This window comes from Halichoerus grypus, chromosome 3, assembly GCF_964656455.1.
Source record: "Halichoerus grypus chromosome 3, mHalGry1.hap1.1, whole genome shotgun sequence".
Taxonomy (NCBI): domain Eukaryota; kingdom Metazoa; phylum Chordata; class Mammalia; order Carnivora; family Phocidae; genus Halichoerus; species Halichoerus grypus.
In genome coordinates, this window is record NC_135714.1 from 195194519 (window position 1) to 195214232 (window position 19714).

Below are 19714 nucleotides of genomic sequence, written 5' to 3' on the forward strand. Positions count from 1 at the left end.
ACCAGAAACTAAATATAAACAAGAGTAATTCAATTCCAATGAACAGTAATCACTATGCTTTATAATCCAACTGAGACAAAAGGAATACAGAAAAACTTGTTACATTCAAATTGTATCTGAAAGCCTTATGTGGTAGGGCTGTGAGGAAGCATTACATCCTAATTTATTCTACTTTCTGTTATTTACTCTATTTTTCATTAGCTAAACATTCTTAACTTGTGAAAGCTGCTTTAATCTTGGAGACTAACAGTTAAAGGATGCAGCATGCAATTGAGTTTTTGCGTCTTTCAGTTTTGTTGAGTTCTTAATTATTTCCTTTAGTTGCACGAAAATGTTTAATGTATAGATTTTTATCAATACAGCTACGGGCTGCCTCAAGAAGATAATTCAGGCCTCCTAGAGAACAAATTGAGTTCACCAAAAAAACAAAGCAAAAACAAACAAACAACAGAAGCTGCTTTTTCAGGAAGCTCCTAAATGATTCTGTAATACTATCCTGAGACTCTCTTTTTATTGACAGCTATATGAAGAAGTACGTTTCTGGGGCCTTTGGGCGGCTCAGTTGGTTAAACGACTGCCTTCGGCTCAGGTCATGATCCTGGAGTCCCAGGATCGAGTCCCACATTGGGCTCCCTGCTCGTCAGGGAGTCTGCTTCTCCCTCTGACCTTCCCCCCTCTTATGTGCTCTCTCTCTCTCTCTCATTCTCTCTCTCAAATAAATAAATAAAATCTTAAAAAAAAAAAAAAGAAGTACGTTTCTTTGTGTTGAGAATAAAATAATGCATGTATACCTTGTGACTTATTTTAAAAAATTACGCATTTTAACAACATTCTTACTGTATTTCCTTCCTAGTCAAGCCTATCTGAATAATTTAATTTTTACTCCCTCGATTATCCATTCAACTACCCAACTTATACTCTTTACATGGGAAATTTCCTGAAACAAACTCACCTGAACTAATATAATTATTTTATTGCTTATTGTGAAACAATGCACTTCTGATTTTAAATAAATTCTATGATTTTATTATCATCTTACAATTTTAAGATGGCATTTTAAGTTTATTCATGATGACAGCAGAAATTGATATATTGAAAAATTGAAAAGTAACCTAAGAACAGAAAATGACTGTATGAATATAATGAATGTTTCATGATGTAAAGGCATATATAGAAACTCGGAGTTAAACATATCCATCAAATGGAGAAAAAAGCACACCCACTCTTAATATTTCCCCTTCTTCCTCCAAGTTTCATCTGGGGACTCTGCTGAACCTTCTAAATTACTTGTATATAAAAAAAATCTGTCCTCAGAGAGCCAACTGACAAAATTTTTAATTATATGTTTTGCTCCTTGCATATATGTAATTATTTTTCTTTATGGGAGTTCAGTGTTAGAAAATTTTACAGATCAGATAACCAATGATAAGAATTAATATAATTATTTTCATAGATCAGTTTTAAATAAATATCTTTAAATTTTGAGGCATGAGGCATGAATGGGTGTTGAGGAAAAAAAAAAAAAAAAGAGAAGAGAGTTTCTTATTTTGTAGCCTCTTGGCTTTTTAAGCCTCCCGGCTTAAATGCAAAACATGGGCATCGATTCATGGTAATTCTTATGGCTGCTTTGAGGAGTCACAAATGACTGTGTTTCTGAAACCAGTTCATTAGTTTATCTAATTTTTTATGGCCATACAGAAATGCCTTGCCACAGCAGAAACAGTGAAGCTGTTCTTTCATATTTAACTACTAATTAATTAGCAAGAATTCAAGTTGCTCACGATTACTATAACAGCAATATAGTTTTTACGTTTGATAAGCTCCGTCATCTAATATTTCGGAGAAAGATGCTATTTAAGTTGGTGAGTCCAGCTTATCGCCAAGTATACTGACCCCTTAATAGGAACATAATGAGTCAAGTTAGCATTTGTACCTCCGAAATAAAACCTTAACATCAACATGCCTATTAACAAAATGAGAAAAAAACTAATTAAAGCAAATTAGCCTAATGTGCACATGCTGGATAAGACAGATTACTTCTAAAAATCCGAGAAGATAATGGTACCCATATGGGATATGTTTTTGGCATTTTTCATATAAATTGGACAGTTTTAGAGGATAAATATGGTACAAAAGTCCTTATAGGCAATTATGTCTTTACAATGCTGGGGGCTGACATCATAAAAGTATAATTTTAATTGCTATTAATTGCATTAAGTCTACTCTTATTGAATACTTAATGCCATCTCTGACAGTAGGACTAATTTATATACTTTAATGAAGCTTCATGGTAGAAGTTTGGAATCATAGAGCTACTTAAACCATGTCTTAAATAGTACATTTTATCTGTCAAGAAGGTCTAGAAATAAAGGCTTTTCGATGGATTTTTTTCCCCTTTAAAACCAGGTTTTGCATTTACCCCACTTTTTTTGTTGTTTTGATAAAGTGACGTTGCCAGATTTGTTTTGTTTTGTTTTTGCAAGGTAATTTTTGAAAAATAGCTTCTAGTGATGCTTACTACACACTTAAAACAGCTGCTGGCTCTCCGATGTGTCATGTGCTGAAATATACCTGATAAAAACCCAAAATTATGAACTTGCAGTATTATTTAGCTGCCGTAATTCCAGGCATCTGATCTTCAGAAGAAAAGAGTCGTTTATAACATGTAAAAGGTAAAGCGACACGGAGTAAACACTAAATATCATAAAAGGCAGAAAAGATTTTGAGTAAAGCCACAAGATAAATAAGCCTATCAGCGGTGCATTTATCAGTTGGCATTTGTAGTCATTCTTCTAGAGCCACCAGTTCCTGGAGGTCTCTGCTGTTAGTGTGATTTGCATTATTAAATTATAGAAAATTCATTCATCTCAATCAGTGCTAGTTTCAATATTTGTGAATTAGTAATCTGGCTGGTTGCACTAATGGGAGAATGCATCCATTATTGTCTTTTCAATCTGTTTTCATATTCGTTTACTAAAAACACGCTATTTTAAATGGGAAAGACCCACCTGGGCTGAATGGAGTGCAAGAGAAATCTTTGCCCTCAGATACTGAGACTTTCGGTAAATTCTAGCCTGTTATTTCTGCTCAGAAAGGCATGCTTAATAAAGTGAAGAAGCACAAATGTCAGGTAAAATATGCCATGTACTTTTATATGCCCTATCGATTTTTCCTATAATTAAAGTGATGAACACACACTGTTTGGTCATAATGAAGCCAGATCTCCTTTGGAGAATTTTTTAAAGGTTTAGCAAAGTTTGTTTCAGCCTGTTGCCTTTTAGTAGAATCTTTGCTCAAACTGCCCCAGGGACTTCTGAGTAAAAGGCAGGACTGTGATGGGGTAAGGCTGAGGATTTTGGAAGTCCGCAAGAGTTTCAGTTTCCTTGGGTTCGGTTCCACTGCCCATGAAAACAGGGCTTGGGCTAAAATCGTCAGAAACGGGTGCTGCCATTCCAGTCCGGCATCATGGCCGGCACCGGAAGTCACTCTCTTCAGTGCCATGTTGCCTATTTCCACCCTCAGCCTAACTTTGAAGGCTATTTTAGATTTCAGTCTCTTTATTCACCCTTTCATGCTGAGAATGTCAACCAATTAGCGCTACTTTACGTAATGCTTTTCATGAGACTGACACTAGTCCATAAGGAATGAGACTGAGACCACCAACCCATTTCACATGGGCCAATGAGTAGCCATTGGACGGTGACAACTTTTGATCACAACCTGTGTTTGGGTTCAAACCAATTACTTAACGGCGACAGGTTCCATGCCACCCCATTAAGCCTGTGTGTCATTCAGGGACCCAGATTAATTAAAACAACAACTAGGCAGAAACCTTTTTACATAACTTATTTCCACTGCTCTGCCCACCAGGATCACCGAAATGGAAAAGGCAAGCTCGTGCAAATCAATATTGAAGCTGAGAGTGGCTTCATCGGTTTTTTTTTTTTTTTTTTGCTCCTGTCTGCCAGTGGAAGGGAAAAAGGGTCAGTCAACTCTGAAAGAGAGGCCAGAAAGTCCCCTCTCAATTTTTGATTAAGAAGAATTAAAAGAGGCGATCTCCTCCTTCTTCCATGAGAAAATATTTGGCAGAATGGTTCATTTAACTCGTATGTATTTTTGCCTTAAAATTATTTCCTAATTAGGGAAGCAACTCATGCTTAATGCTGCAGTTTCAGAAAATACAGAAAAGCCTCCCCCAAATGCTTATAATCCCAGTGCAGAGATGACAAATTATTGTTAACAATTTGCTGAATGTTCTTCTCGTTTATTTTATTCGGATACGCTTTTACCGCATGAAATTGTTTTCTACTGATCTATTGTCTGCTTGGGTCTCTTAGTAAATATTTTGTCAACCTGTTTCCTATCAATGATGCTAGTCAACGACACAGGTATTTTGCCTTTTTTTCCTTTTTTTTTTTCCCTTCATTCAAATTGTCTACTTGGCTCTCTCAGGTAAGGAGGCAAGGGGTGCCATGGCTCAGTACTGATATTTATTTATTATTATTATTTTTTAATTTTCAGGTTCCTTTAGTTGCAGACCTCAGGGAGTAGGCTGTGGTGGGCTGCTGGGAGCAGTACCCATCTACCGATAAAGCCTCCTTCATGCCACTTACGAGGACATGACATTAACCCAATGGGGAAAAGCCGGTTCAGTGGGATTTTGTACGTAATTCCCTCCGTGGTTTTAGAATGGCCCCCCATCACTCCGTAGCATCAAGTGCCTCACATCCTGGATGTGAAGAGGGCAATTTTTTCAGGGTCAAAGTAACACAGTTCTGGTTTCTGTAAATCTGTCGGCTGGGATGTGGTATTCACCTATTCAATCTGATTGCGTATACAGGATTGCTATTCAAGCAATTAAGGTCAGAGCCAAGTGCACAAGGGGTAGAATTTCAAAAAAAAAAAAAAAAAAAAAACAGGAAGGGAAAGATGTTCCCTAATCACTAAAGGGGGCTCCACTGTGTAGGAAACACCCTCAAATTAGGAAACTTGATGTGGGTAGTCCCAGGATACTGTTATGTTTTTGGCAGGGAGAGCCGTCTCCGGCATGTCAGTTCAGTACTGATAAACTTGTCCCAATGTCCCCAAGAGAGGACACTCTAAAAATAGGAGCAGACTCCCTTTTGGGTGTCTAAAATAATTAGACCCCTGGTGCTACGAGCAGAGTTGTGTGACCTTGGGCAAGTCACTTAACATACTTGTATTCCTGCCTTTCTAAACTGGGAGTAATTACAATACCAGTCTAGAAGGAGACTGTGTGATTTAAGCGCAGAGTTTTTGCAGTTTTGCATTCCGCAAAGGCATTGGTGTGGGAAGAGCTGTTGCTGAGTCGAAGCCCCAAAGAAGTGAACAACTACAGCTTACTGGAGGGTTAGCAAAAAGTGATGGCTAAGGGGTCCTAGCGGAGTACGATGATTACCAATGGAAGAATTTAAGCCACTATATTCGGTTATGTGGAGAGAACTAAGCTATGATAATAATGGCACAGCAGGAAATATGATATGGGCAACATAAAATAAAGCACGAGGAATTAGAGAACATTAGGAAGTTCAAGAAGTAAAAAGATATGACAGCGAAGGAAGGAGTCAGATGAAATGAGATAGGGGGGCTGCAGAGATACCCAGGGCATGAGGACAAGAAGCAAGGGAGAGATCCTATTTCTTTTGGAAATTGGGCTGGGAGTTTTAATTTCTTTTGACTCTCATTTTTCTTAAAAAAAAATTGATTTCCTTGTTTAACCCCCTACCCCCATTTAATTACTGACCAACCACTGTTTCCATTTCTCGATTGCCCCTTTGTCTTCCTCCAGGTCAGCATCCTCCTCCACTTTCTCCAATGATACTGATCCCATGATCCCATTTTCTGTTCCTTCTTGTGTTTGTTTATGAATGCCTTACCCCCTGAGCTCCTCCTCCCACCCTCATTACATTTGCTTAAACGCTGTCACTCACCCAGAGAAAAAAAGATTTTTTTTTTCACTTAGCACCATTAAGCCAAAGGAAACCAGCAATGCGTACTTTGGCTATGACATTTTCCTTAAGCTGTTGTCTGACAGAAATTTAGAAAAATAACTAAACCAAAAGGTGATTCTGCCAGAGTTCTGCATTTTCAGTGGCAAGCTGAAGGACAGCGCTGTATGCATATTTAAAGAATGAGTTTCTGGTTCTTCAGGTTTCAATTGTAACCTGTGGCCAAGCGGATCAAGTGAATAATGGTCAAGGCTCTGTAAAAGAACTGTCAACCAGAGAAACTGGGAAGCACAATTCCTTTGAATTTGTATCAAACTGAGAAAAAGATTGTTTAGCCTTACAGTCAGGTGTACTGCAGGATGAAGAGGGGGAATGGTCTTTTATCCCTCTCTCAGGGGCTCCGTTGGTTTTTCTTCTTATTGGATGCCCTAACACAATTGCAAGGAAAGCTTTGTTCACATTTCCTGATTGCCAGGGGCTTGGGACGGTGGAAAGAGCAGGACATTTGGAGTCAGACAGCCTAAATTCAAATCCCATCTCTGCCACCTACTAACTCCATGACCTTGGTAAGAGATTAAGATGGTGGCATGGCCAGAAGAGGAAATTGAGACCAAGGGTAAAACAGGAAACATTAGAAAGGGGCCTGGTTTAGGCCAGAATTTGATGAATTTAGTTTTAAGATAAGTTGGTGTTGAAATTCTGCTGGGACTTCAAGGAAGAGATATTATAATCAAAGATATGGATTTAGGGGTCATGGGCATTGGAAAAGCTTTGGAAGAAAATGAAATCCCCCCATTCCCCCATCATTGCACCAAGACTGCTCATGAATCATAGTTTTATGAATTTCTTTGTACAATTTATTCGGTTTTTCCTCATTAATACTATGCAATAAACACCCTTTTGTGTCTCCAGATGAATGTTTATATTATTCTTTAAAGGTTGCATGTAACTTCTCACGTTCCCCATTAAACCTAAGGAGATCGTGAAGCTCTAGGTATGATCCTGGAGAAAACAGGCAGAGGGAGAACATGGGTGATAGGAGAAATGAGAATGGGCTGTGAAGAAGGGCGGGGAGAAGACACCCTTAGAGCAAGATGGAGACCAAAGCCCGCATAGTGCTGTAGGTTGGGATGAACATTAGGAAATACTGTAGAGGGCTCATGGAGACTGATGCCGAGGAAAACCACTCCCAGATTTGGAGGTAAGGATGTTATTAATGGTTTTTGGAAAACAGTCACCTTTGGGATTGGGAACAAACGACCTTCTGAACATGTTGGCAGTAACACAGCAGAGCCAGAACACGCTGAAGACACCAAACATGCTGGAGAAATAGGATAAAGATGAAACAAAAGCGTGGGGAATGCAGCATGGAGTGGGGTCAAGGGCACACACAAAAAAGTTGTCTTCTGCAAGCAGTGGGGGCATTTTGTTCCTCAAGAGTAAAGGAAGGAGAGGGGGTGAGCTGAAATGAACATGTTTGAAATGCAGAAGGGGAAAGATGAGGGCAATCTGCTGGCTTCATCTTGTCAGTGCAATAGGGAGTAGACCTACGACAGGCTGGCAGACAGGAGGTGAGTGGAAGAGCCATGTGAAACAGGCATTAGGTACTCAACAAATCGAAACCAACAGTCGTTCAGCCAGTCAGAGTCCTAACAGGGTAATGTCAATTTGTAGCCCGTCCGATCAGTGCATTTTGGCTAGCGAGTCTTGCTAAGTATTTGGGTAGAGCCGGAACTACTGGGCCAATCTTAGATTCAGGCGTGTGAAAAATGCCTGAAAGAAAAAAGCAGGTAATTAGAGGCAGGTGAAGAGAGAGAAAAGGAGACCTTAACTGGCAGAGCAAGGGGACAAGGATTGAATTATATGCTATATATGCTGCAGTTACTGTCAACAAACACACCCACAAACAAACATTATACCATACACAAAGTTGTAAGATAGATACACGATGGAGTATTATTCACATTATAAAAGAATTCTTTATGTTACAGAAAAAACCCACCCCTCATTTCTCTCCCTGGTCCATTGTTTATTTAAAATACAATTTGCCTGACAAAAACTCAATTTGCAAGCATTTTTCTGAGACATGCCTATTATCCAAAGTGAGGTTTACTCCCATTGTTCTGCTTATGCAGAAATGAAAGCAAAGGTGGGTAGCGTGTAGATTTCGGACTTAGATCATCAGTTTCTTTGCTGGCTCTGCCCGAGGATGTGGTTTGCAGTGAGCCGTTTAAACTCTGATCCATTCCCCTCATTCATAAAACGAAGAGAATAATCTCTGCCTGTTTCAGAGATGAGGATTATTTTACCTAGTGATGATTAATGACCTGATATCAGTACAGCAGTCTCAGCTTCTTGCAGATAAAAAAGTACGTGTCCCGAGATTCCTATATTAGTTCATTGTCTTTCCTCCATGGGAACCTTAGCCGATTTGCTCCGGTAAAGGCTTGGGATGTTTCTTCCGGGGGGCGAGTGATGTTCTGGGGGCATGGGATTTTAAAATGTGTTTGATTTTTTTTTTCTTTCATGAATGTTACCGTGTAAAATGATGCAATTATAAAAAATTCTTTTTCTCGAATGAAATTTTTCAAAGTACCCAAGTGCATATTTTATGTATTGCTACCCCTCTGAAAGAAATGAGCTGCAATTCAGGTGAAGAACCAGGACACTTAAGTGAATGAGCATCTCTTTCCTCTTTTCTTAAAGACTCTATCCAATGTGTTCCCCTTAGTGGCACTCACAACTGGCCAGTGCAACCATTGTGAAGTGGTCATTTTTTTTCCCCCAGCATAATTCTATTTCTCTGTTCTCCTGTTTATAAGGTTTCTCCCTAATCATCTCTCTAGTGAATTATTTTTACTTTCACCTAGCAGCATACATATTTAGAGTGAAAATCATTTCTTTCTTTTAAAGGGACACACACCTTGACTCCTTTTTAGGCAGAAAGCAAACCACAAAAGCCTATATGATTTTGGCATTCCTTTTATGTAAAATTCGTGCCTTGGTACATTAATGTCGCAGTAATCCCAAATGTTGTTACTCCACAATTTACTAGAGATTGCTTTGCTTGAGAACATGCTACTCTGCTCCTTTTGGTTTTAGGTTAATGGGGAAAAAAATATATGGTTTATAATCCTTTGCAAAAGGTTTTTTTTCAAATACACAATAAAACGAAACACGTATAAACACCAATGTGAGCAAATAATGCAGAATGCATGACTCAAAGCAACTCAGGACAACTCTCAAGAATTCCAGAAAGGAAAAAGTCAATTTTTCTTTCTTTGTGCAAATGTCTAAAAATCCACAAAACAGAAAATAATGCCATTTCTGCCTTCATTTATTTTATAGGACTATTATAGGCATACATTTTTTTCTGTTACTTGCCCTGGATTTCACAGTTAAAGAAACATGCATATATATGCTCCAGTAAATTTGGTGTGTACATTTATTTACTTGTATTTGTATTAAATACAACGTGTGAGCAATAGAATGAGTCCAAAGGAGAGAACAGTGGCCCGAGGGCTGTCAGGAAAGAAGGGATGCTGTGTAACTGTTGTGAGATCAGAGGAAAATGCAAAGAACCGAGGAGGATTAAAGGAACTCCAGGAAGCTTTAGGAGACCCATAGTAAAAAGGGACAGAGAGAAGCAGGAGTGGGTAGAATGAGTGCAGCAACAGGGAGCATTATTCCATCACCGAAAAGGCAGAATAACACTTAAAATATACGGAAGAATTTATACTCGCAAAGACTAGGATAATCAGAGTGAAAAAAAATTATTTCTCTTTTCAAGAAGTAGAGGTCAAGGGGGCATCTTATCACATGTTTTAAAAACACTTCATTGAGGGGAGCCTGGGTGGCTCAGTCATTAAGCATCTGCCTTCAGCTGAGGTCGTGATCCCAGGACCCTGGGATCGAGCCCTGCATCCGGCTCCTGCTCAGCGGGAAGCCTGCTTCTCCCTCTCCCACTCCCCCTGCTTGTGTTCCCTCTCTCGCTGTCTCTCTCTCTCTGTCAAATAAATAAGTAAAATCTTTAAAAAAAACCCAAACAAACAAAAAAACACTTCATTGGGTTTTTAATTTTTTTTTTTTTTTTTTTTGACTGCACTGATACAGAGTACAAAGATTTGGGATTTTGAGAAGAGTTTATTATATTAAAACTAAACTCAGCTGTGTCCCATAGAACATTTTTTTTCCAAGTAGATATAAAGAATAAACATTATTTTAGCTGTAAAAAAATCAATCCCAGTGGATATAGACTTGTCAGTGGAAGTAGAGTATCATGTAGGAAATATAGTTGATAAATAACAGGAAATGGTTTAAAAAATTGAATCCTCCAACATCACAACCTCTGCGTATGTTTGTAACTACTGTCCCTAATAAGTCTGTGGAAAAGGTAAAATAAACTTTGACCTCAATAGGGAACCAAAATTAAAAAACAAAAACCAAAAAACAAAAACAAGAAACCAGAAACTATAAGAATTAGCAACCCTACAGGTTTTAAGCAAATGGACAAAATATTAGTAAAAATGATCATGCGTTTCTGTTGCTGAGCTAGAAGATGTTGATTGCGAATATAACCACTTGAGATGTATAAGCAATTATATACTAAGTCTTGGATTTCGCTCATCCTGGGAAAGGATATGATTATCTCGGCAGTTAAAAGCTATCTGGGAAGTGTATCCTATCAAATCTTGTTCGTTTGTGGGTATCCCTTTCCTTAGGTCACAAGTTCTTTGCATTTGAGAGTATGTGACAGTATAACATACTGTCCACGGTGCTGGGCAGAGAACATGCAGAAGGAATTCTTTAAAAAAAATTAATACCTACTCAGGTGCTTCTGTGGACGTCGGAGCACTCCTGCACACGTACGGTGATGCACTCTGGCTGAGAATAACTTGGCATTGATTCGTGTGTGACTGTCTTCCTATTCTTCTATTCTTTATTAAGCAGCATTGTGTTAAAATGTTCTGGTATGCTGAGGGGCAAAATACAAACATTTGTACAAATCTCCAGAATGACCCCTTCCAGAGCGGAAATAAAGACGGCTCCCAAATATCTCCTAGTTCCCCGGTATCACTTCAGCCCTCTAAACCCCCAACCTTCAGGTAACAAAGGTAAAATTAAAATAAAGTAGTTTGCTTTGGCAACTCAAGGAATCTAAGTTGATTTCTGGCAACATCGTTTCTTTTAGTCCTAGGAAAACAGATTACCAAAGGAAAATGTGGCAGGAGGTGCACATTTTTTAAATGAAAGAAATTGTTCCCCAGAACTTTTCAATAAGAGAAAGCATGTGACCTCCTTTCCGTGAGACCCACAGTACAGTAAACAATTGAATCCATATTCAGCCAGATGCTTCCAGTGTGTAAATTACTCCCTGGGTAAATGTTAGGCACTTCTGGAGCCGCATTAACTCTTTCAGGCTTCGAGTATGCAATTTAGTAAATTACCGCTGCCTGCATGTAATGGTGCTCCAGGGACCGAAAAAGATTAATGTAGCTCTAGAAGTGCCTAAGTTCCTCTCAGGGAGAGCATCTGACTGAATGGAAGGAGCTTGCGTCTAATCCTTCTTTGTAAAAGGAGGTATTCTTTACAATTCTTTAAAATAAAGTTACCTTCATTTTCAATATTACCCATTCCCTCCCCAAAGCATACATACAAAGGACTTGAATTTTTTTTTTTTTCTCCTATCGGAGACAAGGTTTATTTTTGGAAAGGTTTTCACTGACCCCTCTCCCTGTAAAAAAAATCACAGTAACTATTAGTTCAACGTGGTCTTTTTGTCATTTTGGCACAGTTGATTTCATTCTGCTTTAATCGCTTCTCTGAAATTCCCTCCTCTGAAATCATCCCTTACTGCTTTTCCTATTACTTCTTTGATAGCCATCGTCTTTCTTTCATATTGTTTTCTCTTCTATCCCCACTGATATTTATTATGGACCCCAGCTTGGCTCCCTCCCGGTATCTATACCCACAGGGCTTTATTGATCTCTCCCAAGTTCAGGGTCTTATGTGGGTGTGATCCACTCCTCCAGGCAACCATCCACTTCCCGCTTTATACCATCTGAGATTCAATTTGAGTCTATGGGTTATCTTCAACTAGGTGTCTCACCACTGGTTCAGCACATAATGAAAACATGGAGCCTCTCTCATGGATCAACTCATCACGTCTCATCTTCTACAGCCACGGGGCACCTGTCAGAAGCCTAGAGTAGTTGCCACACTGATAATAAAACTAAACCTTTCCTTGCCTCATAAAGCCAGCTGGTCAAGGACTTGCTACCTTTTCCCACATTTTTTTTTCTTTGCCTACCCTTAACGATGATCTCTTGTGAATGTCCCCATTCCTCTCTCATTCAGGGTCACTTTGGACTATTTTTACTGACTCCCTTTTTATGTCTGATGAGAAATTCTCATTTTGCCTATCCATTTCTCCAAAAAGCAACCAAATTCCAACTACCTGACTGAAGGGCAGTGATTTAATACTTCTTTTCTATCTATTTTGATGAAAAACAGAATTATATATTAAAAGGCTTATATAATATTTGTGTAATCTGTCTATAATCTTTGATACGTCCACGTGTTGGTATCAATAGATTTGGATATTCATGCTGGCTTGTATTATGTCAATGTCTAAAGCACAGGAACCATACCTATTACATTTTAATCATAGTTATTCATTATATAGGCCCTCAAAGTCTCTCTGCGGATGAGCCCAACACTACCGGAGGGACCCAAAAGCAAACAGAAGAATCAAAACGTGCATCAAGTATCTGAAGTAACAGAATGCGTAAGTTAGTGCACCTAAGGGAGAAATTGGTACTGAATTTTACGTAGAGACTTTTGAGCAAGACAACAGAGCATATCAGCTATAATAATAAAAGAATATTTCATGAAAAGACTTGGGACACAGTGGAATCTGGATAGGCAGAATAGACAGCAGAGGTCACAAAAGGTGACAGGAACAGTGCAAGGAGGAGAAGCATGACAGTAGAAATGAGTATGGCACATACTGGAGCACCAGGAGCCATGGGCCTCCTCTTGTACAATGATGGGACTTACTCAATCTCCATCCATTTTTACCGTGTTTCTCCATGTTTCTTGAAATACCATCTAATGCTTAGTTCAGTATATTTCTTTGGAGTATATTTAATTCATCAGAGTAAAAACAATTTCCAAAGAAAACAACAGGGCTAAGTTTTAAGATTTTGCAAAGATGAGAGCCAAAATCAAATGCTGTCTTATATAGCAGCAAAGGAGTTACCATACCTAATTCAAGGTAAATATTTTCATTTCTGTTCTCTAGTCATTGTTCAATAGCTAGTGGGCATTTTAGATTTAAAAATTAGAAATTAGACATATGGAAAGAGTTGTGATTTTTAAGATTACGTGACTTAATGTGAGTAAGCTGATCTGGCCCAACTCTACCATTTAGTAAGCATTCCAAGTGGGATTATGGTACATGTAACTATTAGATCGAGCATATGAGATTGCCACCATTCAACCATTTTTGATCTTCTCTAAATAGCAATTTCGTAGGGTTCAAGTTAGACTTTTTTTTTTTTTTTAAGATTTTGTTTATTTATTTGAGAGAGAGCATGAGAGAGGGGAAGTCAGAGGGAGAAGCAGACTCCCTGCTGAGCAGGGAGCCCGATGTGGGACTCGATCCTGGGACTCCAGGATCATGACCTGAGCCGAAGGCAGTCGCTTAACCAACTGAGCCACCCAGGCGCCCTCAAGTTAGACATTTTAAATAATCATGTTTGGATATGAAATCTATTTTATAGATGTAGTTTTGTTCCAGCCCTGGTCTGGGCTCTCCTTCTAGACCCCAATTTCCCAGAGGAAATAGGACCATGGAGTAAGAAGTCTCCAATGTGGGAGAGATGAGTTATGTAGAAAACAACCTTTTCACACAAGGAGGCGTGTAATGCCCCAGATGAGACCGCCATGTATCTGAGAAATAACTGCCTACATACACAGATCACATGTGATCCAAGGGATAAAATTATTGCCTTTGACATTGAGAAATGGACACCCCTCCATCCCTATTTTTAAACTCCAGACTTAGTCCTTTAGGGGCACCTGGATGGCTCAGTTGGTTAAGCCTCTGCCTTTGGCTCAGGTCATGTTCTCAGGGTCCTGGGATCAAGCCCCCCTGTCAGGCTCCCTGCTCAGTGGGGAGTCTGCTTGTCCCTCTCCCTCTACCACTTCCCCCATCCCTGCTAATGCCCCCCCCAAATAAATAAATAAAACCTTAAGAAAAAAAAAAAGACTTATTCCTTTCAACCAAAGAAGTTGTCACCTTTGAGGTAAAGCTGATAAGAAACATCCGGGACCTCAGGGAAGAAGGCTTTCTAGTTTCTGTTTGTGGCCAAGGCAACTTTCTTCAAAAAGGTTTCAATCTGCCTGGCTTCCCAAGTCCTTTTCGGATCCTGGTTGAGACTGGTGGACCTGCTAGCCCCATAGAACCCCAGCCATAACTTTCGGGGAACTCATCCTTTCGCATGGGTCAGGAGTTAAACAAGAAAAAGAAAGAAAAAAAGGATTGCAGCGGGAGGAGGAGACTACCCACCTCAGTTTGAATTCTGGGTCTGTCATGTCTAGCTGTGTGATACTGAACAAATCATTTGACTTCTCTGAACCTCAGTTTGCTTAGAAGGCACAATTTGCCACATGGGTCTCACAGACTGTCGGGCTGAGTGAGGACACGTGCTTTGTACACCGTACATCATTCAAGGGCTGTGCCTGTGCTGAATGTCATGATTTGGCCAAAAGCCTGACAAACAACACTAGTTCCCAAGCAGGCCACCCTGGTCCCTCCCAGCCTGTGCCTGGGCCAAATGTTTCCCCTGTTCCCCATCCGTCTCCAATCTTCTGGGCACAGGAGAGCAGCATGGCTAGAATGAAGGTTTTACCACCCCTCTCAGATTTTCACCTTCTATGTACTTTACTTTTTCCACTCTATGAAGTGTTTTACTTCAGCCATAATTTTTTTTCTACTTTAGAAAGCCAATAAGAATTAATCAATCAATAATTGTGTTGATGGGGAAAAAAACCAATAAAAGTAGAACCATAAGAGGACTTGAACCTAATAACTTTGAAATATAAAGGGGAAGCTTTATCCATGGGAATTTACAGATATTATTTGGCCACCAGACGGCTTCCATATTTCTTCATTACTGCAATACAAACATAAGAAATACGGAGGAAAAAAACTCTATATAAGTGCTATAAATTTTGAGCTGAATTCCCTAGTCCGTACCATAGTAGTCATCCAAGGACTTTTTTTTATATATAAAATCAGGCTTAATTTAGTGTATATTTTGCTTCTTCAACAAAAACTGTGGAAGAGTAAGCTTAAAAACAAAAAAACAAAAAACCCCCACAAATATTTATACTATTTCTCCTTGTACAAATAAGCATCAAATTTTTTTTTACTTGACAAGCTAATCTATGGTTTTCAAAGTCTCCCCACTCCCAAATATTAAATTTTGTAAGCCCTTGGACATCATGCCACTTCTCAAAGTCTTTTTAGGTCCTGATTCCTGCTTCCCTCCTCCACTCCTGTGCCTTATTTGATACTTTCCCATTTCAGGTAGTGAAGTGTCCTTTTGTTGTTTAGTTCCTACTTGAACCTTCCACCTAGGCTGTAAAGTCTTTCTTCCCATTTGAAAAGAACTATTAGTCAGTCAAGTCCCTTCCCCTGTCACAGTGGATCCTTCCATGTGCTCTAGGCCTTCCACATGCTGGTCCTTCAGCTGGGACTACTTGAGAAGTTGGGCAAGTCGCTGGTTTCATGGGGAGGCTCAGTTCTCCTTCAAGTACAAAACATTCAAGTAGATGACGCCCCAGGCCCCTTCTAGCCCTACAGTTTTAGGATTCTAGGTGCACTGCCTTAATGTTCTCTTCTGGCTACTTTATAATGACTCATTCCATCCACTTCCGCTCTCCGTGATGAAGCTTCTAGCCTTCATCTACTGTCCTGCTTACAGATCTTGGGACAGTGACATGATGTGTTGCACTTTCCTGCAACTTTATTTGGATGACCTTTGGCCTCCTCACCATCACATGACTCCCTGCGGCCACTCTCCTGGATTTCGCTAGTGTCTTTGAGGCTGATTGTTCTGAGCCTCCATCCTTTTCAACCGGTTCCTGATTCTCTGATTATCGGTTTCAGTATGAACTCCACACAAATATTTCTGGTGATCCCACCGCTGATGATAAGGGTGAAGGGGTGGAGAAGAAAGGGGTCAGCTCTAGGTGAGAGAGGAAGGAAGCAAAATCCTTTATCTCCTTGGCCCTGTGAACATCTACAGCGGGTCCTGTTTTTCCGAGAGACTCTCATAAACCTGGCCTTTCCCACCTGACGCCCGGGTACCTCAGGCTCTCGCACGGTTCCCTTTTATTGCTTTCACGTTTACATGACGTAGCCTCTCAAAACTTCATTTCCTATTTAGTGAAACATCTCTAATGCAGCCTTTCAAATCTGTCTCTCCATTTTTCCAGATGATCAATTCCCTTAATTAGATTAATTAATCTATGTTAATGCTAAGGAGAGAGTCATATTCACTGTGAGATGATAGAAGGAAGATGGGCTCTGAATACAAAAAGTCTTAGGTTCAAATCCTCTCTCTGCTACTGAGGAGCAGTGGGACTTTTAGCAAGTTTTCTTAATTAACAGGCAATGATACGGTGTTTGCCATATAAAAGGACTGTTCAAAACACTTGAAAAATAATTCATTTCTTAAGAGTCTTTTAATTTATCTATGTATGTAATCCTTATACCAATCCTATGAGGTAGATATTGTTACCATTCAGCAGTTGAGGAAGCTGAGGAACAGAGAGATCAAGTATCCTGCACAAGATGGCAGGGCTAATGAGGGAGGAGAATGGGGTTTGAAAGCAGGCCATCCAGGGTATGCTCTTAAGCATAATACCATTTTGCCTCTGAGCCCCAGTGCGCTCATCTGAACAAAGGAGGATAACGTTTTCTGAGTGGTGCTGTCGGAATTAGAGATCCTATGTACACAACGTATGGCCCAGTGCTTGCTCCTTCATCGGCTCCCAATACAGGGCAAATCATATCCTCCTTGTTTTTGCTCTTATTGCTCACTCCTCCTCAATCACCTTTGCCGGTTCCTTCTCTTCTCTCCTATTTTGACTTTGAAGTATCAGAGGGCTTGGTCCTCAGCTAAGTCTCCATCTCATCCAGGATCATGACTTTAAATCTACTCCGTCTCTACACTAACAACACCCAAATTCTTATCTTCAGCCCAGACTTGTCTCTTGAGCCTTTGTCCACGTTGACATCACTGCTTGCCATTACCACTCGATGTCTCATAACACCTCAAGCTGACTCTATGCAAACCTGTACCAGCCACAGCCTTCCACATGTCAGTTGACGGCAACACCATCCTTTCAGTGGGTTAGCGCCAAACTCTTGAATTCATCCTCATTATGGCAGAATTGTGCACCCCCCCACAAAAGGTGTTGAAGTCCTAATCCCCAGTATCTGCGGATGGGACCATACCCGAGTGTAGGGTTTTTGCAGATGATGACATTAAAATGAGATCAGAGTGAGCCCTATTCTAATATGGCTGGTATCCTTACAAAAAGGGGAATTTGGACACAGAGAGACATGCACTTAGCTGTAGACAATGTGAAGACACAGGAACACAGGTATAAATAAGCCAAGGAATGCCTGAGGCTAACAGAAGCTAGGAACAGATGCTCCCTCAGAGCCCTAAGAAGGAATCAACCTCACCAACACCTGAATCTCAGATTTCCAGCCTCCAGAACTGTGAGACACACGTTTCGTGGCGCTTCGTCAAGGCAGCCCTAGGAAACTGATACATCCTCGATTTCTTTCTTTGTCTTGCATTCCACATACAATCTTTCAGCTCACCTCCTTGTTCTATTTATATCCTTGTTCCATTTATATCCACAATTGGACTTCCTCTCATGCCTTCCTTTGCTACCCAAACCCCATACCACTGGATCAATGTTATAGCCTCCCAACTAGTCTCTCCACTTTTACCCTGTCCCCCTCACAATCTAGAGTAGAGTAACCAGAATTTATATTCCTTTTTTTTTTTTTTTTTTAAGATTTTATTTATCTGACGCAGAGACACAGTGAGAGAGGGAACACAAACAGGGGGAGTGGGAGAGGGAGAAGCAGGCTTCCTGCCGAGCAGGGAGCCCGATGTGGGGCTCGATCCCAGGACCCTGGGATCATGACCTGAGCCAAAGGCTTAAGGACTGAGCCACTCAGGTGCCCCCAGAATTTATATTCCTAAAACAGAAGTAAGATTATGTCACTTCCTTCTGCTCAAAACTGCCCAGAGTTTGTCACTGGCATTAATATATTCCACTCAGTAAAATGCCAAAGTCCTTACAATAGCCCACGGTCTCATGGTTGATCTGACCCCTGACCCCCTTATTTCTCTGACCTCACCACTGCTCTCCCTCTTGCTCGCTCTGCTCTAGCCTCATCGACTTGTTTTTGTTACTTGAACATGCCAGGTCTTGAAGAGAACCTGGGCTCCCAGCTCCCAGCTGAGTGAGGCTCAGGTCAAGGCTTTGTTCCCACCCAGCCAGTGACTGAGCAAGGCAGGAGTTTTGGAGCCAGACGTTTCTTCTGCATGTGTGACTTCTTTCATGAGCAGGGTGTGCTTGGGGGCTCCCCACTGAGGGCGCTGAAACCCCTCAGAGCTGTAGTGTCCTCTGACGCTCTTCGTAACCGGTCTTCCTTCCTTCCCTCTGTCCTTCCACAGGGATCAAAGCAGTGCTGTGGTGGGAAGGTTCTCCCTTCTCCCTCTTGCCTAGCCTCACCTTGATTCTTCACAGGTGTTTCCCCCTCTGTTCCTGCATTTCCTCTCCCCAGAATGCTTGTCCTCCAGTTACCTACTAGGCTGGCCCCATGTCGCCCTCATGCCTTTGCTGAAATACCACTCACTCTGCTCAAAACAGTGCTATGACTCCATCTTCCCTGCTCGGATTCTTGTGCTCAGGTCTACTTTCTGCTTTTTTCCCCCCACTTGTCACTTTTTAACTTGTTATAATTTACTTATTTATCTTGTTTTCTACACTCTCCAGTAGAATGTGGGAATCTTTATCTTTTGTTCACTGATGTATCCCAGTACCTAGACCAATGCCAGCAAATTAAAAATATGTTAAATTGGGGTGCCTGGGGTGGCTCATTTGGTTAAGCGTCCAACTCTTGGTTTGGGTTCAGGTCATTATCTCAGGGTGGTGGGATTGAGCCCCGCATCAGGCTACGTGCTCAGTGCGAAGTTTGCTTGAGATTCTTGTTCCCTCTCCCTCCTCTCTTCCCCCCCCCCGACTCTCTCTCACTCTCTAAAATAAATTTTTAAAAAACATTAAAATTTATATCTTCCATTTATTTGCACATATGTTTAAAACTCTACTGTAAGAGGAAGGAGCTAAAAACCAATTACTATTCTAACTGTGATATCGGGTTTTACATTTTGATGTTGCACCATTACTGTTGATATTATAACAGATAACAATGCTGACTGCCTTCCTTATAATCTATTTATAGCTCTTCATTCTAGGTTTGCCCATAAGATGTTACTCGACCTGGACTACTGATGGGCTGGATTCATATCTTAAGGTCTGCTTAACACTTCCCCTCCAGTCAGGGATGGTTCTGTGGCAAAACTAAGTTCTCTTTTCATAAACAGCAGGCGAATCAATTAATGTGTATAATAATGTCTACTGGATAT

At 40.4% G+C, this 19714-nt stretch overlaps 1 long non-coding RNA gene across 1 annotated transcript in view; it reads right to left on the reverse strand.

Annotated features, from left to right (window-relative positions):
• The window catches only part of LOC118528435 (uncharacterized), a 1879419-nt gene that overhangs the window by 29040 nt on the left and 1830665 nt on the right, over nucleotides 1–19714 (reverse strand). The window lies entirely within an intron of this gene.